The sequence below is a fragment of the Garra rufa genome, chromosome 3 (assembly GCF_049309525.1).
Source record: "Garra rufa chromosome 3, GarRuf1.0, whole genome shotgun sequence".
Taxonomy (NCBI): Eukaryota; Metazoa; Chordata; class Actinopteri; order Cypriniformes; family Cyprinidae; genus Garra; species Garra rufa.
This window is the reverse complement of record NC_133363.1, coordinates 59106086-59133921: the sequence shown is the minus strand read 5'-3', so window position 1 is coordinate 59133921 and position 27836 is coordinate 59106086. Positions and strand designations below refer to the sequence as shown.

Below are 27836 nucleotides of genomic sequence, written 5' to 3'. Positions count from 1 at the left end.
ATTGATTGAAAGCTGAATAAACAAGCTTTCCATTGATTTATGGTTTGTTAGGATAGGACAATATTTGGCCGAGATACAACTATTTGAGAATCTAAAATCTGAGGGTCCAAAATATTGAGAAAATTGCCTTTAAAGTTGTCCAAATGAAATTCTTAGCAATGCATATTACTAATCAAAAATTAAGTTTTGATATATTTGCGGCAAGAAATGTTCAAAATATCTTCATGCAACATGATTTTGGGCGTAAAAGAAAACTCGACCATTTTGACCCATACAATGTATTTTTGGCTATTGCTACAAATATACCCAAGTTACTTAAGACTTAAGTTTTGTGGTCCAGGGTCACAAATTAGTTGTAAACCACTTCTTATGGTGAACACCCACTTTACAAAACGTTTACTCAAAATTATTATACGAAATATAATAAAATCATTCACTGACTTGTTGAAGCCAGTCAGTGGAATTTGGGGATAGTGGAAAGATAACATTTGGTTGATCAGTCTATTTGTTCTATCAGTTTGTCATGAGATTTTATAATGAATATAATTTGTAGTAGTCCAATTACATCTCATAAAATAAAGTGTCTGGGTCTTTTGCTCAATGTAAATGAGATATTTATTGTTTGGACGAGGATAGTCTGGCTCCATATTGGTGGAAAGGGGGCAATAGGTTTGTTTGACTATTAGGTTTAGACTTTTTGCAGTTGCTGTGTTGTTTTTGGGAGAAAATTTGAGGAAGTTAAGTTTGCAATGTTGGCAATGTGAAACACAATTAAATTGTGTTTAATAGCTGATGTATAAATAGCTGATTTATTAAATGTGGAAGTTCTTTCTGCTTAAATCTGTAGCAAAATTTCAGCTGAAATTTCCAGTGTTCTGTGGGTGCAGACTCTGGAATCACAACCTTTATATGTGAAACATTAAATTAGCTTAAGTATTTAATAAATGTGGAAGTTCTTTCTGCTAAAATTTCACAGCATGTGGGTGCAGGTTCTTTGGTATCACAACCTCTTAGTGGGAATGGTCATTCTGGCTAACTGCTGATCTTTCATGCTGATTTAGCAGCACGTTGGTCATGAGAAGAAGTTGAGGACTGCAGTCAGGCCACACATGATCAGCATGAGTATTATCTCGCTACATTGAACCAAGAGTCCTTTGATTGTACCATTGGCTAAACTGATCACTTAATCAGTTTGAACAACAACTGACCTCATGTTTTGGTCCATGGATGGTATTTTAACCATTGGACTTTCTCCTGACCAAACACAATAGATTATGTTGTCTTCCAGAGGCAATCCAAGACAAAATGCCTTTAGAGGCTATTGATTTATAACCGATAAAGATCCTTTAACAAACTCATTAGAAAGTTGTGTTTCTGGCAGATTGAAGACAATTGCTTAAAGTGCCTTGTCTTTAATAATATATAACGGGAGATGTTTACACTGGAGAGTATAAATGTGTGTAATTATTTTTGAAGTAGGAACATGATCATTTGTTCGCACATCTGGCAGTGGTTATGTTGTCTAATGAGCAATGGAGGCTGGTGTTGTTTGGTTGCTCTGCAGGCAGGATTTTAAAGCATCATATGTACTTGTTTTGGCTACGTTTTAAGGCAGTATTATCATTTATTTTCATGTAGGAGGCAATGCCAGAATACATTGCTTGGTGGAAAAAATGAATCCAAGATGATCTTAAATATTATTTATACAATGCTTAGTTGAAAATGGACTGTTTTGCCTGAATATTTTTGTGAGGTATGTATTTGTATGTTTTTGTTGCATTGTGTTATAGCAACATCCTAACTCCAATGTCTGCTAGAATCATTCCTAAGTCCAGTAACTTGTGCATGAGAATTGCCGCTTATGTAACATGCAGAGATTCTGTCTTAAAACACTATGGAGTTCCCTACAAAAATAGGTTCATCACACCAAAAGCTAAGATGAACTGTAGTCAGTAAGTGTTTTTTCCTTCAGATTGTAATGGCTATCCTGGGGTTGCTGAGGTGCTAGTTTGTCAATCAAACATTCCAGGAAACCATTAAGAAACGAAGCGCTATATTATGGCCATAAGGAAGCTCAAAAACCGCTTCGTAGCAATGATCAATTATTTATAGAGTTTGATTTTTAGTTAGTAGGTTCCTGTTTCTGCTGTAAATGCTCTAATGAAACTGAAATTTTGTAGAGAAGTTTTATTTTTAGGATGCACTCTTATATTATATACAATTAAAAGGAAGAATATTTTAGCAACACTCTTAAAAATGAAAGGTTCCAAAAAAAGTGTTTTTGCAATGATGCCATAGAACCGTTTTTGGTTCCCCAAAACAGTTCTTAAAATAACCATTTTGAAGAATTGTAAGAGTGTAGTTGTGAAGGTAACATTTCTTATTTTCAATTAATTTACTTGTCCTAAAATAATTGAAACTGAATACGTGAACTATATAGACACGAGTGAAAATCAGTGTTGTTTTCGTCAACGATGACGATGACGAAATCATTTCGTTGACGCCACTTTTTTTTCATGACGATAACGAGACGATGACGAGATAACAATGGCTCGTTGATGACTAAAACATGACGAGATGTGTGTGAGTTTTCGTTGACGAGACGAATGTTAGTGGGTGGTCCGTCAGATGTTTAAAATGCATGACATTTCCGCTTATTGTGCATGCCAATTAAATCTTAAGTATCTGACGCTATGGCAAGCCGTTTAAGCATTAAATACTCTTTGCTATACTAGTATGGCAAGCCGTTTTAGCATTCCATCCTTTTTTGTCTTTTATGTTCTAAAACATTCCTTCATTATTGTAATTATTGGTGAAAATAGTCGATCCGGAAGCTCACATTGTGTTGAACTATAGATCTGCTATTTTCAGAACTTATAAGTGACACTACCCAACAGCAAAATACTTACTGACCTACATTAATTTGTTAAAAGACTACTTTTTTCCCTTTTTTTGACTAAAACTAGACTAAAACCTTTTTGACTTTTCGTCGACTAAAATTGGACTAAAACTATCACATATAGAAGTGACTAAAATTTGACTAAAACTAAGAAGCATTTTAGTCCAAAAGACTAAGACTAAGACTAAATCTAAGATGGTTGTCAAAAACAACACTGGTGAAAATGACAATTTTTACCAAAATGAAAAAAATAAACCTTAAAATAAAAACTACAATCTTAAAAATAAAGGTGCTTTAAAGGGTTCTTCACAGCGATGCCATGAAAGAACCATTTTTGGTTCCACAAAATACCATTCAGTCAAAGGTTCTTTAAAGAGCCATATCTTCTTTACCGTTTTATAAACTGAAGAACCTTATTTCGCCACGAACCTTTCATGAAACAGAAATGTTCTTCAAGATGTTAAAGGTTCTTTATGGAACCATTTAGGCTAAAAAGGTTCTTCTATGGCATCGTGAAGCACCTAGTTCAAAATAATTCATTAAAACCTTTAATAGTTTCTCAGTGATACTACAATATTACTAGTCTATTAAAGTTTGCGTAGTCCTGCTCCTGTAGAGTTTACATCCAAACTCTTACGCAACAGCCTAAATATGATTTCCCAAGAATGGGCATGCAAAGTTTAACCATAATTGAGAATCTGTCTTTTCTCGGTGACTTTTGTCTAGGATCATAGTCAACGCAAATGCAAAATTTGGATGCTTATGTACTTGTGCTGTTGCGAATTGCGGGCTTAAGTGCTTGAACAGCTTGAAATGTTTAGATGTATACGTGCTTGTGTTATATTTTTATCACTAAATGCTGTTTCCTCCTGTGTTGACTCTCTTTAATGGCGGCACTTGCAGAACTCCCGTGTAATTACTGTACTGTGTGCAGTAGCCCTTCAGTTTGACTCGCTTTAACCTTCCACTACGCTGACAGCTCTACCCTGAAATTGATCTGGTGGCGTACCAAGTGTTAAAAGTACTCATATGGCAGGGTAAATTAACTCTGAGCCTCTTAAACGTTTGCTAGCACAACAGTCGTAAGCGACGGCATTCTCTGTAGATTGCACAGGATGTGCGAACGTCTGCTGAACGCTAATGTCCTGTATATTTGGTAGAGGTCGACCGATGTATCGGTTTTGCCGATTAATCGGCACCGATAGTTGATTGGCCGACCTATCGGTTATCGGCAAAAATCCTTGCCGATAGTTTTTCCGGTTGCGTTCTTTGCTGAAGCGGCTCAGCTCCGCTCCGCTATCATAGTGTATGAGAGGTTAAGCCCCAGACCAATGTTTAATGTCAGGATTGTTACCATATATTTGTATTGATTTATATCCAGCTGGTGATATTCTTAGCCAGCAAAGTTGCAGATTTAAAGACATGACGTGAGAAAGCAAACTGTGTTCATTCAGCCGACAGAATCTTGCCGAGTCACAGCGCGCCATAGTTTTACATTACAGATCTGTCCCAAATCGTTGTTAATGTTGATAAAGACTTGACCCTGGGCTGGAAGATTGAGTATTGTGCATTTAAGCAAAATTATTTTTTATTTCTGTAGCTCTAATAATGTCTGTATGCTTTATATAGAACTATCATTTATGTTTTAGCCTTTTCGTCAGGCAGTGGAAGCATGGTAGTTACGCACTTTATTTTACAATGCCATTTTCCTGTTCTTATTTTATTTTAATAACTGATCAACAAAAATATCTATTAAAAATTAAGATAAAAATTATACAAAACGAAATTCGTTTAAGAGGGGATTTTCCACAAATAAAAACATACGAAGTTGTCAAAAATTGTGTCTGACCCTCTCCAATTCTCACGGCGTATTGCCGTCCAATCCATACCACGTCCTTTATGACATTTACAAATTACACAAACTTCTTTCGTAATTAACATATTAAACTGAAACAAAACAAATAATATTTAAACATAAATGTAAAACAGAAAAGAAATTGTTTCTGAAATGGCTGCAATTAACGATATAGATCGCACTTTCTCTTTCCGTTCGATCTGTTCTTTAATCTAACCTTTGCCGCTTTTTTTATCATTCTTGAAGTAAACATTTGCCCGTTTGGTGATTAAATAAACTGTTTTAGATTTCTGCTTTAACTACACAACGTGTCCTGTGTGTGTTTGATACCTGCAAGTTATCCGTTAACGCAGCACTGCACGTTTGTCCGGTTTCATTAAGGGTGGGTAAAAAAAAAGGATTCTCCGATGCATCGCAATCCTCTCTTCAATGAGCGTGTGTTTTTCCCGCATATGGCACATGTGCGCGCTGGAGACGCGGCGGGCTTCGTTGCACAGGATTTGCACTGTGAGCTACATGTGCATTGTTTGACAGTGTGAACTTTCAACCGCAGTTTTTTACTTTACATTTGCCTTCATTTCTGCTGCTTGTAATGTAGTAGGCTACTATTAGAAGCACAACACTCGCGCACTGACAGACTTTCACTTGTGCTTTGGGTTTGTTCGTCCTAAAAAGCTCGATTGCGGATGCGGTTAAATGCACTTGCATTTTCGAATACTTTTATACGAAACTGATGTACAGTACACACAGTCAGTTATGTTTACAGAGCAGGACAAAACATTTGATATATCGAAATAGATCTGTGCATTCGTTTTAATGCAGCCTGTTAAAGAAGCTACTGTCTACGATCTCATCAGCAATAATCAAATGATAAAGAAAAAAGAACACTTATTTTAAATAAGTAATTGTTTAAAAAAGTAACCTGCTTATATAATGAAAAAATCTATTTGATGTAAAATTTAAATGAAAATGTAGCCATGTGCAGTAATATTGAAAACTGAGAATGTGATGCATGGTTATATTTAGTTGATATTGAAAATCGTAATTAAATTGAATCTTAATTTTAAGACGGCAGTAGGCCTACGGACATACAGAGATTCCAAATATAAACAAAAGGCATAAAACCTGCAATTTTACATATTGTTAAAATGTAAAGATTCACACCACTTTACAATGAGCCCATTTGTAACATCAACTAAGATTGATGAAAGCTGTAGAATAGAAGTGTTGTTCCTTGTTAGAGTGTGTTAATTTCAACATTTACTGTAATATTGTTACATTTTGAAGTTTATTTTGTTAACATTAATGAACTATGAAATAACTTTAATGATCAATATATAATTAATATTAGTATTTTTATTCATTTACAAAGTATGGTTTAGTATTTTTTTTTTAATAGTACAGCACTATTTTAGTTGCCGTTCAGTATCCATTTTCAAAAACTATCGGTTAATTAATCGGTATCGGCCAGTGTGGTCCAACCTAGCTATCGGTATCGGTAAAAACCAATATCGGTCGACCTCTAATATTTGGTGATGCAAAGATCATTGTCAACTCTGAAATACAGTTCAGTATGATTAAGTAATCCAAAATTCATTGGAATGTGAAATTAGTTTTAATATTAGATGAATGCCAGAAACAACAGTCCGAGGACCCTACGTGATGCTGCATTAATGGGAAGCCAGTAAAATATAAATGAATAAACATGGCCTTTTTAAAAATTGTTGTAAGTTTTCCAGTGCTATTGAATGGCACTTTTTGCAAACATCATGTTTTGCAGAAATGCAATTGGAAATGTCATCATTCCAATAGCTTGGAGTAATAGCGCACCGCATGATTTGATATGAAGTTTAATATTTCAGGTTTGGGATCTCCAGCTTAAGTGGTGCTTACAGTGGCTATTGTCTACCAACAATTGACAGTTTTTATTACGGATATGAGTTTAAAGTTTATTCATCCTAAAGTTGAACTGCTCTATTTGTATTCAACGCAAAGGCGGAATCCTTCAGACTCATTTGAATAAATTAGAACTCATTAAATTGAGAACATAGCTCACAGTACATTTTAATGCTAATCTGTTTTAAGTATTACCATATCAGCACCTGACACCTTTTTGAGGGCATTTGCTCCATCCAAACATTTGCCGTTTTTTTTTTTTTTTTTATCCGAGGTGTTTGCTCAAGTAAGATAATGCACAAAAAATTGACTTTTTAATGCGTTATTTACCACCTCCGTGCTTTCTCCTGGGGTTTCTGGCCCGTATTTGGCCAATTGTGAAGTAAGTCTTTTCCTGTTTATGAAGCGTAATGCATTTCATAAGGCAATAGGCAGAATTACTTGGACAGACCGGAGGAAAATCAGTTTTGTCCTTTTCAACAAAACATTTGAAGGCCAGAGTCTGTTGGGAGCATTTTCTCCAGCTTTAGCCTGCTGAGCAGTTTCTATAACTATAACTCTGTGCTTTTTATCATTCATCCATTGCAGCTTTTTATGGTCTAGAAATGATAGAAGCCCCACACATTGCCATAACTTGTGAAATGTCCTATATTCATTCAGTCAGCAGTGTTTCAGTCTTACGACCCTCTTCAGGCAATAATGTTGTCTGTATTCTGTGCACCTGCTTGCGACTGTCCAGGTGTGTGTGGGGTTTTGCAGGTTTATGCAAGTAATAAATTAACTTCAGAGGTTTTCTGAGGGAAAAAGTCTGTCAATTAAACTTCCCTAAAGTCATCGGAAAAAGAAAAAAGTGTTCCCCATAACAATTTTAAAACTTAAAGTGTTCATTAAGTTCAGCCTGACAGTGCAGGTTTCATCTTAGCGCTCCCAGTGTCTCTCCTCTTCTCAGCGTGAATTATTTACACTGCTCCTAATGAACCAGACAGAGCTGCCTTGGACTTTCAGATGGCAAATTCTGATACTCGCTCTGTTACCTGCAAATCCAGGGCTACAGTTGATTCTTGTGCTAGAATTAAAATTAAAAGGTGAGAAAAGTTGGTTAAAGTTGCCTCATTTTTACTTTTGTAGCATTTTCTTCCCAAAAGTAAATGCAAGTTAAGGTTTCTATTGGCAAACTATTATTTAACTTTACCTGATTAGTTTCCACCCTCTTTAAAATTAAATGGGTCTTTTTGGTAATATACATTTAAGATGTTGACCTCTAGTGATTGGTTAACTTATACACTGAAAAAATTGGTGTAGGATTTATTTTGAAACAATTTTTTATTTAGAAATTGCTAGTATGCACTTGCATCACGATTTGGTCAGTTACCTGGATGTGCGGCCATATTGGCGATACAGCATGGATTGCACAGTTAATGTACTGATGACTGAATACGTTGTTTTGCTAATTTATGCTGTCTAAACCACAGAAAAAACATGTGGAAGCTGCTAAATCATGTAGAGTAAGCAGAAATGAGTGAAATGTTTTGACCAACTTAAGTTAATAGGTGGTAAAGATGCGTACAAGCAGTATTTATTAAATTATTAGCCCTAATATTTCACCTACCTGACCAGAAATGAGAACAAACATGAATCCTGGTTCAGTTTGGCCAACCACAAACTTTGTTCCTTAGACAGTTTTTTGCACTCTTCTCCTTAATTTGTTATAACTTTTGGCAGTCTGTAGTACTCAATGTTTTTCCCGGTCTGACCGATTAGTATAGGCCAAAACATAACAATAATTGAACATTTTTAGCTGCAGTAATCAGCAAAATATGCATGTTTTGTTCGGTTCAGTGGCATTGTTTTACATTCAAAGCCACCAATATGGTCGATGAAAACACTCTAAGTAAAGATCATGTTCCATTAGGTTTTTTGTGATTTCCTACTGTAAAACACATTTGAAATAAAAGTGAAATTGTAAAGTAATGAAACTGAAATAGTATTTTTGTGTAAAACACACTCCAATAATCTATTGTAATCTATATCATTGCTTTTTGTAGTCCTTTCATAGTCCTTCGGCAGTGGTTTATGTGTTCTTTGCAGAATTTCTCTAGTTTGCAATGGGACAAATTGCTGCAACTTGGGAGGCTTTCTGTGGAAATGTGACAAATGCCTTTGAGTTATGGCGCTTCCACATGCGTGCCCATTTTATTCAGCTCTACTGCTATTGTAGCCTCAGAGCTTGGGAGGATGAAACGAGTCAAAAAAGCTTTTGGAGGAAAATGCAACTGCACTAATCTGTTACAATGTACTCCTTCTGTAATCGTATACTCCCATGTAGTCTGAATACAATTGTATTCTTACTGGAAAAGAACATGGAGAGACAGCATAGATTAGCTAGATGAGTTTGGCATTATTGTTTTTAAATGTTGTCCTTGTGTTAAGGGCACCAAGTTGTCGATCAAGCTTTTCCTGAAGCCATATGGTTATAAAACTATTTTTCCCTGTAATGATTTCATTGATCTATTTGGAATGCATATAGCTGAAAAAAACAGTCGCAGCCTGAAAACAATTCAATCTAACATTTATTTACCTTCAGCCTTCAAGGTTTCTCTTTCTACATCTTAGTTTAAAACTGCATTCATTTTTTTTAAAATCACACTGTTTCCGTGTCATGCAGTCCTTAGGCAGTTTCTGTTCATTTAAGTGTTTCTTATTGCTAAATTTCCCTGTTATATCGGTGGGAGCGTAATCGAAAGTCTATTCTTTCACCCACTCTTGCTTCTCGCTTCTTTAAACACAGTTTCCCCTTTTACTAGCCTGTGTTTGTCCTGCTTTTAAAGGCAGAACTTCCTCTGTAATTACTGTGCTGTGTGCACTGGTCCCTCAGTTTGACTCTCTTTAACCTTCTTCTTTGCTGACAGCTCTGCCCTGAAAATGATCTGCATGGCTGATCAATGGTGCACTCTTGGACAGCTCGATTTTTACACTTTCCCTGAATTCTGGAATATCTCTGGACCATTTAGCAGTCCAGAATGAATATTTTTCTATCCCAGGCTCCATCTAAAAAGGCTTTGCATTTAGTAGAGGTAGCAGTAAAGTTTACAATGAAATTAGATTATTGTTGGGGCCGTTGTGTACTATTTTTGGTGTTCAAATCATCAAATTTGTTCTGTAACAGTCTTAAACATTGAAGACAACTAGATTATATTTTTCTGATAAAAATGTGAATGTTTGCACATGCAAAACTCTCTGCCACAATGGTAGATGTGTTGAGTAGGATGTTAATTTGTGATAAAATAGCATTTACTCGCAGATGACCTTGCCTGGTCTCTGATATCTATTCTGAACTCTGAGACCCTTCTTTTATTGTTTGCAAATAGAAAATCATCAGTCTGATCACTTAGAATTCATCAAGCCACAAGTGGTGACCCTGGACCACAAAACCAGTCAATTTTTAGGTCATAAGTCTCAATTTGGCCGAGATACAACTATTTGAAAATCCAGAATCTGGTGCAAAAAAAATCTAAATCGCCCGTAAAGTTGTCCATGTGAAGTTCTTAGCAATGCATATTACTAAACACAAATTAATTTTTGATATTTACAGTAGTAAATATATGTACAAAATGTATTATTAAAACATGATCTATACTTAATAACTTAGTGATTTTTGGCTTAAAAGAAAAATGTATCATTTTGACCCATACAATGTATTTTTGGCTATTGCTACAAATACACCTGTGCTACTTAAGACTAGTTTTCTGGTCCAGGGTCACATTTGAGGTATCATTCATTTCTGAAGTATAATATTTGGGAAGTATAATATTATTTCAGACCTCTATATACTGTACAAGTGATTTCAATCGTGATGCTCGATTATAAATCCAGGAGTGAATGATTTAAATTGGTTGGCACTTCAAAATGTTTATTTACTGAAATGAAATCTCTTCCTGTTTGCAATCCATCCTGTCTGCCGTTTCCCTTGGAGACCCTGCATTCGTATCAGCCCAGTCACTGGATCAGCTTTTTCCCAGTGTTTGCGACAGACGGGCGCTCCCCTAACATCTCCGTATAGAGTAGGTAGGTGTGTTCCCATCCATCGCGTGCCGTTTTTCCACCCCCGCCGGTTAATCTCATTTCAGAGCGACATCCGTTCATGATCCCCAAGAGGACTACAGGAGGACGGACAGCCGTTTTTAATCAGACTGCGTTCACAGGTACCATTCACCATATGAGCTTGAGTCTGAGACTTACATGGTCCATGGCTCCACATCCCACTTTCCCATTTAAGATTAAGGTTTTTCTCCCTTTGTACACAAGACATGGGGCTCCTACTGGTAAACTGTGTACAGCAAAGCAGTAAATCCCAAATGATAAGAGAGGAGCAGCCGGTCACTAGAGCCCCCCCAATAAAAACAGCAGTAAACTGACAAGAGTAGATTCAGTGGTGTGATGGAGTAAGATTGTTTTGCACCAACCAAATAGAAAAGAGGGAAAATGTGCTTCTATTAAATTACTTTGAGTTCAAGGCAGCGACCCACTTGCTGACTCGAAACAAGTCAATTTTGGTAGGGGATGTCCTGCTGACTTCTTTCTGACACCTCACCCTGATCTGTTAGAGGTCTGTCAAGCCCACAGATTCAAAATGAATGGAGGTGATGGACTAAACAGTTGTTTTAGATGTTTTTCTCTGGTGCCTGATGATGTAAGAACAGGATTACTATACACGGGTGACGGTTGTAGTCGACCGAATAAGGATGGATTTGATACTGTAAAAGTGATACTTCCCTCAAAAGTGCAGATTCGTGATTCAGTCTGCATTAAACCTTTACTGAAAATTCTGTGGTCCAAAAGAATCAAGTTCAAGTTCAGTTTATTTGTATAGCACATTTACAACAGCCGTTCAGGCTGACCAAAGTGCTTCACAGAAAGCATAATCATAAAACAAACCACCAAGCAGATTCACACACCCCATTTAAAACAACTATATATCAGAATTAAAACACTAAAGAGAAAAAATGGGTTTTGAGCAGGGACTTAAAAGAAGACAGAGAAGGTGCCATTCTGATCTCTAAAGGCAAAGAGTTCCAAAGTTGAGGCCCTGCTACCGCAAATGCACGTGCCCCTCTACGCTTGAGCCTCGTATGAGGCACTACTAATAGAGCCTGGTCACAAGATCTTAGTAATCTAGAAGGAGAATACAGATGAAGAAGTTCAGAGAGATAGACTGGAGCTAGGTTATGTAGCGATTTATACACAAACAGAAGGATTTTAAAGTGAATTCTCTGAGAGACTGGCAGCCAGTGTAGATCTTTCAGAATCGGTGTGATGTGTTCATGTTTATGGCATTTACGAAGAAGTCTTGCTGCGGCATTTTGAACAAGTTGTAGGCGTGCAATTTGAGACTTAGATATGCCGCAATATAGAGAATTGCAGTAATCTAGACGAGACGTGACGAATGCATGGACAGCCATTTCCAAAGTTTTGGGGGTGAGAAAATGTTTGACCTTAGCCAGTAATCGAAGCTGATAGAAACTGGATCCAATAACGGAGGCAATATGTTTATCAAATTTTAGATGCTGGTCAAATAGGACACCAAGGTTACGCACCTGCGATGATCTGAAAACTGATAGACTGTCCAGGTCGGGGCTAATATTCTGAGAGTTCTCGTTAGGACCAAAAACGATTATCTCGGTCTTGTCTTCATTTAGGAAGAGGAAGTTTTGAGCTAGCCATGATTTAACCTCCTCTAGACACAGCAAAAGATTGGTGGTAGCAGTAGCGTTATTTCTTTTGATGGGAAGGTAAATTTGAGTATCGTCTGCATAGAAATGAAAAGACACTCCATGTTTCCGAAGAATAGAGCCCAGAGGTAGCATGTAAAGAGAGAACAGAGATGGAGCTAAAATAGAGCCTTGTGGAAGGCCACAGGTCAGCGGTGCAGTGGAAGAGGTAAAATTACCCAGCTTTACTAAAAACTTTCTGTCAGACAAATAAGACTGGAACCATTTCAGAACATTTGCTTTTAAACCCACCCAAGACTCTAATCTAGATAATAGTATAGAGTGGTCAACAGTATCGAAAGCAGCCGATAGATCCAAGAGAAGAAGAATCACAGAATCTCCGGAGTCAGTGGAGACATAAATATCATTAAGCACTCTCAAAAGGGCGGACTCTGTGCTGTGAGCAGACTTAAAACCAGATTGAAACACCTCTTGGATACCCTTATTAGTCACAAAGCATTTAAGTTGATCCAGCACAATTTTCTCCAAAACCTTAGAAACGAAAGGTAAGGCCGAAATTGGCCGAAAATTCTTTAGAACATAAGGATCCAGTGAAGGTTTCTTGAGCAAAGGAGTGACAGTAGCCACTTTAAGATTAGCCGGAACACAGCCCGTTTGGAGACATTTATTAATAAAAGACACCAAGCCTGGCCCAATCGAATCGAGAATTAATTTTAAGAATCTTGGATGAATAATATCATTGGAGCAAGAAGAGGGTTTAAGCTTGTCAATCGCCTCCTTCAAAGTCTGGAAATTAATGGATTCAAAAGCTTCCCAAAAGGAAGAGACAGACGGCATGATTGGTGAGTTATTTAACGTTATAGTGGGGCAAATGCTAAGTCTTAAGGTAGTGATTTTGTCACTGAAATGTCTCAAGAAGCCTTCACAGACAGCATAAGATGCAACAGGCAAGGTGTTAACAGAAGGACTGACGACAGACTGAATAATTGAAAACAAAACCTTAGGTTTAGAGTGATTAGTTTCAATTATATTAGAAAAATATGCAGCTTTAGCAGATTTAGCAGCCGACTGGTACGACGTGAGAGAGTCTTTAAAAATTTGAAGAGAAATCTGCAACCTGTCCTTTTTCCATTTCCGTTCTGCCTTCCTGCAGATTTGTCTTAGGAGATGGGTCTCCGAGTTTTGCCAACTGACTTTCGCTGTGTGGACTAGGGCTGCCCCCTAATAGTCGACTAACCGTTAGTCAGCAAGAAAAGGCTTGGTCAACCAAAATTTTAGTAATCATTTAGTCGCAGAAAACAATAAATTCCACAGGAAGTGGCGAAGTCATGCAATCTGTGACTGACAGATCATTAACTGCTGGTCTGTCTGGTAATATAGTAGGGGTGGGAAAAAAAAATCGATATTGCAATATATTGTTGTGCTCTCTGTCGCAATAAATAATCGATACACTAACGGCCAATATCGATATTTTATTACAACACAAAATTATTAATTTACCCGTCGTCAGTGTCACTGTCACTACCCAATATCTACCATTCTGTTTGCGGGGGGCGCTGTTCGAGTAAATAGGGGTAAAGTGGCAGAAGCAGCGGCCAGTGAAGAACACAAGTTATCTAACAACAACAGAGAAGAAGCGCAGAAAAAGAGAAGTGAGAAAAATGGCGGAAAATAACGAAAACCAAACAAAGACGCACCCGCTAGTTGAGCATGCTGATCAGTTACGCCTGTTTCACACATACTCCGTCTGCAGTGCGTATGCGTTGAGTATTTTTTTCCGCACCCATGTTAACGGATTAGAGCGTTCACACTGCACGCGGTTGCTGTCCGGCAGTACGTCCCAGAAGCAGTGTGCAAGTACATTCAAGTGCATTGAATAATACGTTGTTTATAAAACGTGTTCTGTGTGAAAGCAAAACGAGTCCGTGCTGCTTCTGCATCGCACACGGACTGCATACGCACTGCAGACGGAGTATGTGTGAAACAGGCGTTAGTGTTCCTCAAGAAGAATATGCCTTGATGAGACCACTGTCCAGGTTAACATAAAGCACTTTACAGTAACTTACTACTGACGTTTCAGTATCACGGTTTACACATGTTAGTTAATGTTCATGTTGTTTTTTTAATGTTCAGGCACTTTTATCTGTCTAGCTGTACAGCGTTTACATTTAAGACCAGGAGGCAGTGAGTTATTATGCAAATGCATATTTCTTTGCACAGTGTTGAAAATGTTGGCATTAATAAATGCTTAAGATTTCCTTATGGGTATTTTTTTCTTTTTCAGTCACATATATCATGATATATCGTTGATGAAATTTCTTCCAATATATTGAATATCATAGATATCGCGAATCGTGATATTATCGATATCGTGGGCCACATATCGTCACAGAATTGAATCGTGAGTTACCTGTATCGTCCCACCCCTATAATATAGTATATCGGGCAGGATATCCAAATGCTCACCTATCATTCATTGACCTCAAATATGGCTTTTCATCTCAAATATGCAAGTAGTAGCAACTTGGCCGCTCAATCTAATGTTAACCTAGAAAAATGTGTGCTATTGAAGTGTCTGTGCGGAGTGTGAAAGCTGAATAGTAGTGTGCTTATACTGGATGACAGATGGAGGCGCTGGCACAGTCAGTTGCTCTTAAAATACTCCGTCATTTTTGCTCATACAGATAAAAGTAATGCATCTTTCTAATCTGTGAAGACTCTACGTTTGTTTGTGTGCACTCAGAATAATAATGAAACGTTGCGCTTGTGTAAAATAATGAAAGCAAACAGGATGCACTTTCTGCCGTCTCGGTTTCTGTAAACTTGAGCGTGAAACTTCGAAACTCTGTGTATACTTGTCTTACTGACACGAAAGATATAGGCTATCTATTGAGTGGAATGTCTACTTTTAAATAAACCAATTCAAACGGAAAACTAATATTTTCAGGTTATGCAATCAATATGAAACATGCATACAAGCACATCACTACTGCGGAGATCTGCGGAGAGTCAGTGTCGCTGACTTCATCTCTTAAGCCAAAAACAAAGAGCACTAGTTTATCAATAAATTATTAAAACGTTAATGTAGTCTCCTTGCTGTTTTTCCCTTAAACATTCATAATTTTTGTGCGCTTGAGCACTTATTAGGTTATGTAGGCAGTTAAAGGCTCATTATGATTTATGGTTTATTAAACGTGCGACTAATAGTTGACTAATGCTCAAAATGAATGACTACTAGTGGACCAGAAAGATATTTAGTCAAGGGCAGCCCTAGTATGGACAGGCAATCTTCACAATATAACTTCAGAAAAAAAAATAAAACCAGTTTTTTGTCCGTAAAACCTGGAAACAAGTTTTTAATGTGGCCTTATTCATGAAACACAAGTGTAAGAATTTTTATGTAAGTCATTTACACATTCTATTAGTCTTTTTTGCAATTATGCAATATGGTTATGGTGTGTTCACACTAAAAGCTAATTATTTGCGTGAGTCAATGCAAAGACACAAAGTCACGTGAAAACATCTGACGAGTAATGCCGAGTTCAGACTGCACGATTTTCAAAGCAATCGCGTCACAGATGTTTTCACACTGCATGACTATCTGGGGTAGCATTCTGTCGCTGCTGTGTTCACACTGCACGATGGATCGGCGACAGGGGGTTTCACACTGCATGACTTTACAATAGGAAGAATCGCCGGCAACTTTGTCCCGTTCCGCAAACTACGTCTCACAACCAAACACACGCGAGAAGTGACATGGAAACAACGCGAGGTCAGGCGTGGGACTGGGATTATTATAAAAAAATGGTAGCCCGCAAGAAGCTTGTCATACAAATTGCATGTGCACTCATTTGCAGCGGAAAGAAAAGAAGCCGAAGCTATTCTTGTTGATATTGTGGTCTATACCTTCGTAACTCCTCCCCCAACTTCCCGCTGGCCTGGATGTTGCTGTCTCATTGGCTGTAGGTAATCGCCGATGTGATTTTCAGTCAGATCACCTTTCACATGCCATGATTTTGAATCGCCGACAGGTCCAGATATTTAGCATGCCAAATATCTCACGGGTGTCGGCGACACGTCGGCGATTCTCTCAGATCGCGTCTATGATAGTTCACACTGTGTGATTGCCACTCACGTGAACGAGCACCGATTTGCCTGTGATTTCGGGCATTTGTCGGCGAGTCAAAATCGAGGCTAAAATCATGCAGTCTGAACTCGGCATAAGCTAGAGCAAGTAACTCATGTTTACAAAAATTTCATGAATGAGGCCCATTGTTTTTTTTGTTTTTTTTTAATATATAAAGCATTTTTGGTTAGGTGCCTAAAATAAGGTCTGTGGTGAACACAAGCTTAATATATAAACAAATACATCTCCACATCCAGAATAAAAATTTCCTGATAATTTACTTACTGCCATGTCACCCAAAATATTAGTCTGTCTTTCTTCAGTAGCAAAGAAATTAAGGTTTTTGAGGAAAACATTCCAGGATTTTGCTCCATATAGTGGACTTCAATAGTACTCAACGGATTGAAGGTTAAAAATGCAGTTTCAATGCAGCTTCAAAGGGCTCTAAATGATCCCAGCCAAGGAATAAGGGTCTTATCTATCAAAATGATTGGTCATTGTCTTTAAAAAAAAAAAAAAAAAAAAAGTATTTATACACTTTTACCACAAATGCTCGTCTTGTCTAGCTCAGCGATGGGCATGCAAACTCTGTGCACTCCAGGGGCGTTTGACCACCTTTGCATGCTCACTGTGTGAGCTGGGTCGGTCCTTCTGCAGCAATGTAGGACGATTTTGAAGTTGGAGGACAAAATGAGATGTCTTGAACCGGAGTGCACAGAGTATGCATGTGCTTCGCAGAGCTAGACAAGACAAGCATTTGAGGTAAAAACGGTATATAAATTGTACAAAATTAAAAAAAAAATTAAAAAAATTGTTTCGCTAAATAAGACCCTTATTCCTTAGCTGGGATCATGTATAGCACTTTGAAGCTGCACTGAAACTGCATTTTTAACGATTGAAGTCCACTAAATCCTGAAGTTTTCCTCAAACATATTTTTTTTGCGACTGAAGAACGGAAAACATGAACATGTTGGATGACACGGGGGTTAGTAGATTATCAGGACATTTTAATTTGGAAGTGGAGTAATCCTTTAACTCTTGCAGTACTTTAAACTATACTGACTCAGAGTTTCCAACTTGAAGAGTTGTTGTCGAATGAGTAGTGGTTGGGTTATTGAAGTCATGCCAGTGTGGTGTACTTTAGGCTTGCCACGATAGACGGTGTTGACGGTGTTACCGGTTTTAAGACGCAACACCGGTGACATCACTTTTCCACCGTGACACCGTCTCCACTTTTTTTTTTTTTTTTTTTTTTAAGTATTCGTTTTTTTTTTATTAAATATTTATTTGAATTGAACGGAAAATATCATTCTAAATAATTTACTTAAGACAAGAGCATGCAATATAATTAAAAACTGAACATAGCTAAAATGCATCATATTTCATTTATCACGTGAGGAGTTCGCGCTTACATATAATAAACAGCGTAAAAGTTAAGCATGTTTGTCCGAGCACGGGGCACTCCCCCTGCCCAGGGAGAGGGATGCTGAAAACAAGAGATGATGAAGGTAAGACTGCTTGGCTATTTAAAGGGATTCTCTTGTAGTGCTCTATAGGGAGTGTGATTGCTGATGGTGATTTGGCCGTGTTAATTATCTGTCCGAGGAGTCGAATTTATAGAAACAGAATGGCGGACGATTTAGTGTACAAAAGCACCTTTTTGGCAATATTTTGGGTTCAAAGTTTTTTTTTTTTTTTTTTTTTTGTAGTTTCGTTGTCGTCCATTAAAACAATTGACGCTGAATTGCCAATTTCCGCAAAACTGAAAGTGAAAGTATAATACGCACGCATTTATAAGCTATTTAATAGCAGAAAAAAGAGCAAACCCCCACCCCACGGTGATACCGGTATTACCGGTGTTGTCACGTGCCGATTAACCGGTGGGGAAATTTCCTCATCGTCACAACCCTAGTGTACTTTAGCTTTTTACTTCTGCCAACTGTATTTAGGCTTTAAAATTTACGGTAGATTATCTTGATGAACAACCCGTGTTAAGTGTCATAAACGTTTGTTTGCCACAGAGCTTATTTTCTGCTATAATCTGAAGGCCAGTGAAAAAACTAGGGATGCACCGATACCAATCTGTCGATAAAGCTTGCGCGTTTTGTCAGTAAAGCCGGTTCTGTAATCAGCGGTAAATGCCATCAGGTGCGTGATTTCACGTTGAGCCGTATATACTACACACAGCCGTTGTTCACTGACGAGCTGCGCATAGCAATGTTCATTATCAGTGTGAAAGTGCGCAGCTCGTCTGTAAACAACGGCTGTGTGTAGTATATACGGCTCAACGTGAAATCACGCACCTGATGGCATTTACCGCTGATTACAGAACCGGCTTTACTGACAAAACGCGCAAGTTATCGACCGATAAGGATCGGTGCATCCCTAGAAAAAACCTATTGGATTTTTATGGGGGGAACCAGGTTGCTGTGAACTTTTTTGATGGCCCAAAAAATCTACCCTGCAGCGCTCTATGGGGCTTAGAAAGCATACGTACTTAAAAGTAAGTCTTTTAAGTGTAGGCGAACCCCAGAAAACCCCTCGGTAGAACAACCAGCGTTTTCTGAGGGAAACTTTAATACCAGATCCGAGCAGGACAGTAGATTATGAGCTCGTCAGCGTGAGAAACAACTCATTGGTTTCTGCCAAGATCTCAAGAGCCCACCCAGACTACTTTTAAGCTAGTCTGGAGTTGTGTTGTGAGTCGGCGCGGCTATTAACTAACGCAGCAGGGAGTTGAGCCGCTGGAGCTGTTAACGCTCACCTGCTGAGACGCGCATCTGTGTCTCCGTCTGATTCTTCTACTAGTCTGTCAGTGAGGCTTATGACTGAGAAACTGCTAGTAAGACGCAGACATCAGAGTCATACGGAGACGTGGGTTGGGAGCAGGAATGGGAAGCAAGTGTATTCTGCAGTGAAGCGTGGACTAATTTTTAACTGCCTTGGGTTTGTGTGACAGACATTGCAACCATAAGATCTGGCTCGACCTCTTCTGCTTTTCACACCTACACAGTTTTTACCACAGTTCATCTCTCTCCACTGATCCTTTTATATTTGCTTCCTTCCCTTCTTTTAGTCCTTCACAATTCTGTGAATGCGTTTCTGTCACTGACTGCATGCTAACGACATCTGCAGACTCAGGCAGGTGTCTTTTATACGCTGTAGTCCGGATCCTGGCATTACACTGAGTACCTGAGGTCAGGGAAACCTTCAGCTTGGATTCGATTCAGAACTGATTGGGCCTCTGGTGTCGGCTGCAGGTTTTTTTTAACTGACTCATTTTTTCCTACTGAACTTGTTCTGCACAATATTCAAAGCCTCCCCCCGTACAGGCCAAGATATTTTTGGTATTTCTCCTCTGCTGTATGTCAAAACTGGGTGTAGTGATATATTTAATTAACCAGGATTCATTTTGCAGTTCCAGAAGTTTCAAGAACTATGTTCTTTAATAAGACACTTATAAGGCACTTTATTTTTGACATTATCAATTATAAATCATGCTGGGTAGATGACTTCCAAATTGCAGTCTGTTACTTATTACAGATTACATGATGAAAACTGTAGTTAATGTAATCAAACTACTTTTTAGATTACTTTTTTTTTTTTATCTAACTAGTTTTAAATTTACTGTTAAGTGTGCCAAAAAAGCAAAGTGAAAGAACATATTGCATTATTTGATATCAACATTATGAAAAATAACATTACACCAGAGATACCTTAACTGGGGTTAATGTAAGAACTACATTGGGATTGTGAATTTGTGTGAATAAAAGGTTTTAAAAATTAAAAATAAAAATATAAATTATTTTTAAACAAAAACAATCAAATAAAACGCTTCAATCCTGAAACTAGAAATGTTTACCGGCATGTCAGTGTAACCGATAACCGATATCAGAGAGCTGTGATCAATCGAATGTCTTAAATTATTGAAATAATAACTTGTGGAGTTAAGTTTCAAGTACATTTTTCTATTTTTCATGTCAAAGGGTTTTGGCTGACAAAAACGTGTTACACCGCGATCCATAACCAGTTTTTAGTAACTTGCGTAATTATTTTTTTCATACATAGTCTAATTGCTTTAATTTGCTATCACAAATTTATTTACATGGCCATTCTATATTGTGAATATCGGCAAAGCTAAATGCTATGACACATAGTAAGATTTTTGGAGAGGAATCTTTAAAAGAGAAAAAGAAGAATTCGGGAGCATTAATAAATTAGGAATAATTTAGTGCCGTTTTATAAATATGTAATCATGTAATTCATAGAAAAGTAAATGTTATCTGATTATGAGCACTTAGAAATGTAATATAACCCACTTCTAAGTACTCAATTTTTGGAATCTAATTACATAATCCAGATTACATGTAATCCGTTACTATCCAGCACTGAGTCTAACTAACTTTACAACCACACACCAGCTAACTCTCACTAGAGTATTAGTAGACTGTTAGGTTAGGGTTAGTAGTGGAGAAACTGGACATACTTGTGAAGTTACTCATAGCCCATAGAATGTCTGTTGGTGGTCCATCAAAATAGTGTTTGAAGATAAGTTGACAGTCTGTTAATACTGCTAGCTGTAGTTAACATGTAGTTGCAGAGTTACTTTGTCAACATAGTGTTACACCAAAGCAATTGTTATTAAGAGGGTTAGTTCCTGTGTCCCTTTTGAGAGTTTGTTGAAGACACTTAACAGGCTACTGAAAATGATCCTATTTGCTTAATTTGTTTCTAGTCTAATGGTGCACCATTCAATTAAGTTTTAATCAAAATGCGATATGTACTTTCCTTTTGGGCTTTCCTGATTACCCAGAACTTTCCTTTTTTAACTCCTCCCGTTTAACCGCATGCCTCTATTCTGGTAAATAACTCCCACTATTCCCAATCCAGTCAGTTCCCTATTAATATCAGCCACATCCACTCAGCCATTGTATGCATAAGATATTATCACTTTACTTTCTTTTTCCCCAAATTCAATAGGATATTGAGAAATAAAAAAAGGTTTGCATGATGTTTGGCACTTTTCAGTGAATGAAATCTATCTTCAGATTTTTCATATGCATTTTGAAGCTTAAAGGTGCCATAGAATGGAAAACTGAATTTACCTTGGCACAGTTAAGTAATAACAGTTCAGTACAAGGACATGACATACCATGAGTCTCAAACACCATCATTTCCTCCTCCTTATATAAATCTAGTGTTTGCAAAAGACCACCGAAAAATAGGTCAATTCCAACATAACACGACTGTTACGAAACTTTCCCGAGATCGTTAATAGTTACGCCCCCAACATTTGCATTGGCCAATCATCGGTAACGTCACCACATCAGTTAAACAAGGCAAGCCACTCAAGGGACACGGTTAGCTTAATGTTAGCGCTAGCCAGTTACATTGCAATACATAGGATTTCATTTACCACATAAACAGAGAGATGCCTGCTGATGATGGTGAATGATGGAGAAATAACTGCGTTGATGGCGAATGATTTACAGATCTGGAGATCTCTGCATTATAACTTTACACAGAGCACATGCATCACAGTAATCAGACTAAACTGTCCGCGTTTCCAAACGGCAGATTCAACAAACCGCATATTCAAAGCAGCTAGAGCTCCTAATTAAATATATATTTTTATGCATGTGTGAGCTATTGAGCTCTGTGAAACAGCCAATCAGAGCAGAGCTCATTAATATTCATGAAGCTTCCAAATAAGGCAAAAACAGAGGGGCAAATCCTAGGGTTGTAAATGGACCTGTAAAACCATTTCTGGAGATGTGTTGCCCTTTCCTATGCCATATACCTTCTATGTAGATATCAGAGAACAATTTTAAATATTCTCTCAATGCATTCTATGGCACCTTTAAAGAAATGGAATTGGCGTTCTGTGGTGTACAAAATGTATTTTGAGAGACATCTTTGTTTATTATATGGACAAAAACCACTTAAGATTCTTCAAAATATGTTCTATGTTCCAGAGATGAAACAAACTCATACAGGTTTGGAACAGCGTGAAGGATGATGACACAATTTTCATGTTTGAGTAAACTATCCCATTTTTTAAAAGGAAATGTTTAACCAGGAAGACTAAATCAAATTGACTAGCGTATTTGCATTTTGGTTATATCCGTGTGGTGTTTGACTCCTCCATTGAGCGAAGTAATCTCATGAACCTGAGGTAATCTGGTGTTGGCAGGTCACTCCTGACTGCACAGGAAAGCAGTAAAAGGATTTTAAAGTGCTTTAGGAGCTCGTCTATGCAGTAAATTAAACCTTTCCGTAATGTTTACACGTGGCGTCTCTCTTTAAAGAGGCACATGAGGTCAGAGGACATCCTCTTAAAACAGCCGTTTCTTTCTTCCGGCACACAGTCAGGTGAAGCATGCATATCAAGCTGTGCAACCAGACATTTTCACTGGACCTTTAATGCGGATGGATTTCTTTCTTAAGCATACAGAATAACTTGCTCTGACAGTGTAGAACGTAGTCTTCGGTGTCAGTTGTTGGATTGAGGTTTTTGGAGGATTATTTCTAATTGTGAGTAGGATTGGCGTGTTGGATTGAATGAAACTCGTGTCAGGTTTTGTGACTTGTTACTTAGTATTCTGTAGTGCTCTTCTAAAACAAAATGAGCTGCTTTGCTGTCTGCTGCCTACATAGGGTGCATCCTAACTGCAATTGATTCGGAGCGCTCTACACAGGCGACGACCATCTGTGCATCATACAAATAGCGCTTCTCACGTGCATCTCTCTTGGAGACTCGACTCCGATTGATTCTAATAGAATTTGGCATTAGCTTAGAGTTGCCTTCAATATTTAATATCAGTATTTTTAGAACTGACTGTCTATGATCCCCTCTCTCACTTTATCCTTGTTGCACTACATTATAGGTGACTTGTAATGCATTATTGAATTGCCTCCTTTGCACACCTGTGATGTTTTAAGATTCTGCGTAGGTCACTTGGATTTGGAGCTGATCCAGTATCATGCATGATGTGAATAAAGTCTTAAAATCGTGTCTGCTCTGTTCGGTAGGGGCTAAACAAACGCCCCTGAATTTTAACCTTGCAAGTGTCGAGCTGCTTTGGATTCTTCTCGCAGTGCACCGGACCTAAAAAGTGTTTGTCTGTGTGAGGACAGCTAATGAATTGCCTGAAAATTAGTTATGGATAAAGCTCAAGTTATTATCAGCTATGCCGGCTAATTAAAATGGCCTTTTCACCCACAGTCAGGAACACTGAACCACATCCGTGTGACATTCAGTTATTGTGGAGAAAAAATGGCATGTGGATGAAGATGCATGAAGTCTTCTAATCCCACACAGCTGGAACACCATGTTAAGGAGGATTTCAGCAGCAAATTAACACAAAGTTGTCAACTTATTTTGCTGTTGTTTATGTTCTTGGTCAGTGCACATTGTGAAGCTTTGTTCACATAATGACTCTCGCATCTCTTTTGTTTTTTTGCTATTTTCAAGATGTGCAAGAGGTCATGATTTCGGTCAAGTGCAGGGAAGTTCATAAAGTCTGAACTTCAGCTGACTCTAATGCACCCTTGTTTGGATGTTTAAGATGATTCTTGCAAACAAATCAACTAGAATTGCATCATTGTTTTAGATGGTAACATTAAAACTTTCAAAGGTGCTCTAAGCTTTTTTTTAACGCAATAGCACATTTCACTTGACGCATAACACAAACTTCATATTAGGTGGCACACCTGTTTCTATGAAAGCCATAGACTCTAAATAGCAAGAACATGTGACCACAGGTTGAGGTCTGTTTCGTTGTTTATTGTATTAGTTCTGTTGCTCTCCTAATCTCTGGTTGCTTATTGGAACAACAGTGTCTTTGAAGAGTAGAGTTTTGGAAAGTTTAATAGTGCGACATTGCCCGCCTACATTTTCAATGGCCTCCAGAAGTATTTTTCTCATAAATTTTTCCTATAATTTTAAAAGAGACTTTAAGGTGTTCATAAGCCTTGGAGCACACCAACCAGTTATGAGGTGAATCACGTTACAGGCTTTGATATGAAGTATTTGTAAAATCTTATGAATCAATTGCAAATGACTGAGAAACTGAAAATTTGTTTACATATGGCATGATTTGCTTACCTTTATTTTCAGAATTTGGCAATTTCTTTGCAGGGTAATGTAGTTTTTCCACTAGGTATTATGCTGTTAAACAGTCATTTTTAAAAATAAGGTAAAATGTTGGTGGCTGATGGGTTTAACAAAAGCATAGAACATCCATTAACAACCTTGTAGCTCACACTTTGTCTGTCTTTAATGGTTTACAATAGGGCCCGACTAATTATAGGCACTGATATTAAGCATTTTTATTGTTATCGGTCATTTTCAAAGCTTCTGATAAATTAAATTACATTAAAAAGCATATAAAGAGTGTTTGTCAGAGCCCTTGGTGTTCTTAATTTTAACATTTATTTTTCATTTTAACATCAGACATATATGCAAGGTCAAAATATCGGTTATTGGTCTAGTTGATCTGTAATAATCTGTATCGATATTTACATTGGCCCTAAAAAAAACACAGGTTGTGGCCCATTTCGTTGTTTATTGTATTAGTGCTGTAGTTGTTTTTGCTCACCTACATCATATCTGGTTGCAACATTCTCAATGGAACAACAGTGTCTTTGAAGAGTAGAGTTTTGGAAAGTTTAATAGTGCAACATTGCCCGCCTACGGTTTCAATGGCCTCCAGAAGTTTTTTTTTTTTCTCATTCATTTTTCCTATAAGAATTTTAAAAGAGACTTTTTTTTAAGGTGTTCATAAGCCTTGAAACAAACAAACCAGTTATGAGGTGAGTCACAACTTTACAGGCTTCGATATGAAGTATTTGTAAAATCTTATTAATCACTTGCAAACGACTGAAAAACTGTTTGTGTATATAGAAACCCCGTTTTATGTTTATTGCAAAATTAGCTTGGATATGGCATGATTTGCTTACCTTGATTCTCAGAATGCTGCTGATTTCTTTGCAGGGTAATGCATTTTTCCACTAGGTATTATCTGTTACACTATTATTGTAAAAATAAACTGAAATGATGCAGACCGAGGGCTTTAACAAAAGCATATAACACCCATTAACAACCTTGTATTTCACACTAGGTCTGTCTTTAATGGTTTGCAATAGGGGCCAACTAATTATCGGCACCGATATTTAGCATTTATATGGTTATCGGTCATTTTCCAAGCTGATTTGCCCGTAAAATAATTTAAAAGCATTTAAAGAGTGTTTATCAGAGCCCTTCATATTCTTAATTTTAACATTATTTTTCATTTTTACATCAGGCATATATGAAAGTTCAAAAATATCGGTTTTCATTGTTTATTGTATTAGTGCTATAGTTGTTTTTGCTCTCCTACTTCATATCTGGCTGCAACAGTCTCAATGGAACAACAGTTTCTTTGAAGAGCTGAGTTTTGGAAAGTTTAATAGTGCAACATTGCCCGCCTACGTTTTCAGTGACCTCCAGAAGTATTTTTGTCATTAAATTTTCCTGTAAAGGTTTTAAAAGAGACTTAAGGTGTCATAAGCCTTGAAGCAAACCAACCAGTTGTGAGGCAAATCACAACGTTACAAGCCCTGATATGAAGTATTTGTAAAATCAGACAAAAAGACAAGGGGAAAAAAACTTTACTTAATGTCTTTAATTAGGGGAAATGACTGCAATCTTATGAATCATTTGCAAATGACTGAGAAACTGTTTATTGTGTATATATAGAAACCACATTTTATGTTTATTGCAAAATTTGCTTGCATATGGCATGACATGCTTACTTTGATTCTCAGAATGCTGGCGATTTCTTTGCAGGGTAATGTAGTTTTTCCACTAGGTTTTATGCTGTTACACTATTATTGAGAAAAAAAAAAAAAAGCTGAAATGATGCAGACCAAGGGCTTTAACAGAAGCATATACCACCCATTAACAACCTTGTAGCTCACACTAGGTCTGTCTTTAATAGTGTACAATAGGGGTCGACCATTTACCGGCACCAATATTTAGCATTTTGATGGTTATTGGTCATTTTCAAAGTTGATTTGCTGGTAAATTAATTTAAAAGCATTTAAAGAGTTTGTCAGAGCCTTTGGTATTCTTATTTTTAACATTATTTTTCATTTTTACATCAGACATATATGCAAGTTCAAAATATCGGTTATCGGTCTACTTGATTTGTAATAATCGATATTGACATTGGCCCCCAAAAAACGCAGTTTGTGGTCTGTTTCGTTGTTTATTGTATAAGTGCTGTAGTTGTTTTTGCTCTCCTACTTCATCTCTAGTTGCAACAGTCTCATTGGAACAACAGTGTCTTTGAAGAGTAGAGTTTTGGAAAGTTTAATAGTGCAAAATTGCCCGCCTACACTTTCAATGGCCTCCAGAATTTTTCTCAGAACAAATTTCTCATTCATTTTTCCTATAAAGGTTGTAAAAGAGACTTTAAGGTGTTTATAAGCCTTGAAGCAAACAAACCAATTATGTGAATCACAACGTTACAAGCCTTGATATAAAGTATTTGTAAAATCAGACAAAAGGACAAAGAAATAAACTCTTTTAGTCTTTAAAGGGGGAAAGAACTACAATATCTTTGCAAATGACTAAAAAACTGTTGATAGTGTATATATAGAAACCACATTTTTTGTTTATTGCACAATACGCTTGCATATGGGATGATTTGCTTTTCTTGATTCTCTAAATGGTGGTGGTTTCTTTGCAGGGTAATGTAGTTTTTCTACTAGGTATTACATTGTTAAACTGTTGTTTTAAAAATAAGTTGAAATTCTGCAGGCTGATGGCTTTAACAAAAGTATATTCCACCCATTAACAACCTCGTAGCTCACACTAGGTCTGTCTTTAATGGTTTACAATAGGGGTTGACCAATTATCGGCACCGATATTATGCATTTTTATGGTTATCAGTATCAGTCATTTTCAAAGCTGATTTACCAATAAAATAATTTTAAAACAATAAGTTTTTGTCAGCCCTTGTTATTCTCAATTTTGACATTATTTTTCATTTTTACACCAAGCATATATATCGGTTTGTATTCAACAAACATATCGGTTCTCGGTCTACTTGATCTGTAGTAATCTGTATCTGTATTGACATTAGCCCTTAAACACACACACACATCAGTCGACCCCCTAGTTTACAAGTAATTGTTAAAAATCTATTCCCCAATAGAGGAAATGAATGGGATTTTTACTGTTGCACACTATTCAGTCTTGTGCAAGATGCAGAACAGCTGACGTTACTTACGGTACCTTTTAATGTTGTAGTTTTGCCCTTGTGACACAGTGAGTTTCTAGCATGA

The 27836-nt window shown here is 37.3% G+C and overlaps 2 protein-coding genes across 2 annotated transcripts in view; one reads left to right on the top strand and one right to left on the bottom strand.

The window, feature by feature from the left end:
- LOC141331683 (aryl hydrocarbon receptor nuclear translocator 2-like) overlaps positions 1-27836 on the bottom strand; it is a 366477-nt gene that overhangs the window by 144743 nt on the left and 193898 nt on the right. The gene's annotated exons all lie outside the window — the stretch shown is intronic.
- abhd17c (abhydrolase domain containing 17C, depalmitoylase) overlaps positions 1-27836 on the top strand; it is a 59482-nt gene that overhangs the window by 1698 nt on the left and 29948 nt on the right. The window lies entirely within an intron of this gene.